Below are 569 nucleotides of genomic sequence, written 5' to 3'. Positions count from 1 at the left end.
CCTTCTGTCTTAGGTATTTATTGCTGTGTAACAAATTACCCCCAGACTTAGTGGCTTATGGTAACACACTCTGTGATCTTACCATCTCCAGTCAGGCATGCAGGCGAGGCTTGGCTGAGTCCTCCGCTCAGCGTCTCTTAAAGGCTGTAGGCTACGTGTCATCAGTCAGGGCCACAGGCATCTCCCAGGCTTAGGATCCACTTCCAAGCTCAAACTCATGTGGTTGTTTGTAGGATTCAGTTCCTCTGGCAGTGTCGGTTAAAGGCTGCTCTCCATTTCCAGCCACAGGCACCTCTCCTGCGGGACAGCTTGCTTCATCAAAGCCGGCAAGAGAGAGAGGTTGCTAGCAAGATGGAAGCCACCACCTTTGGTAATCTAATCAGGGAAGTGATAGCCCCTCACCTGGGCCACATGCGGTTTGTTAGAAGTAAATCACAGGTCCTGCCAGCTCCGTGGGAGTGATCATTTCAGTCCAGGTAAATTAGTCTATGACCAAGATGGAGGCTGTTGGCCTGCCATCTTGGTCATAGATTGTGAATACCAGGAGGCGGGGATTATTGTGGGCCAGC

Source organism: Lontra canadensis, unplaced genomic scaffold, assembly GCF_010015895.1.
Source record: "Lontra canadensis isolate GAN:19392208 unplaced genomic scaffold, GSC_riverotter_1.0 scaffold68, whole genome shotgun sequence".
In the NCBI taxonomy this organism is placed as follows: Eukaryota; Metazoa; Chordata; class Mammalia; order Carnivora; family Mustelidae; genus Lontra; species Lontra canadensis.
Note: the sequence above shows the minus strand (reverse complement) of the source record.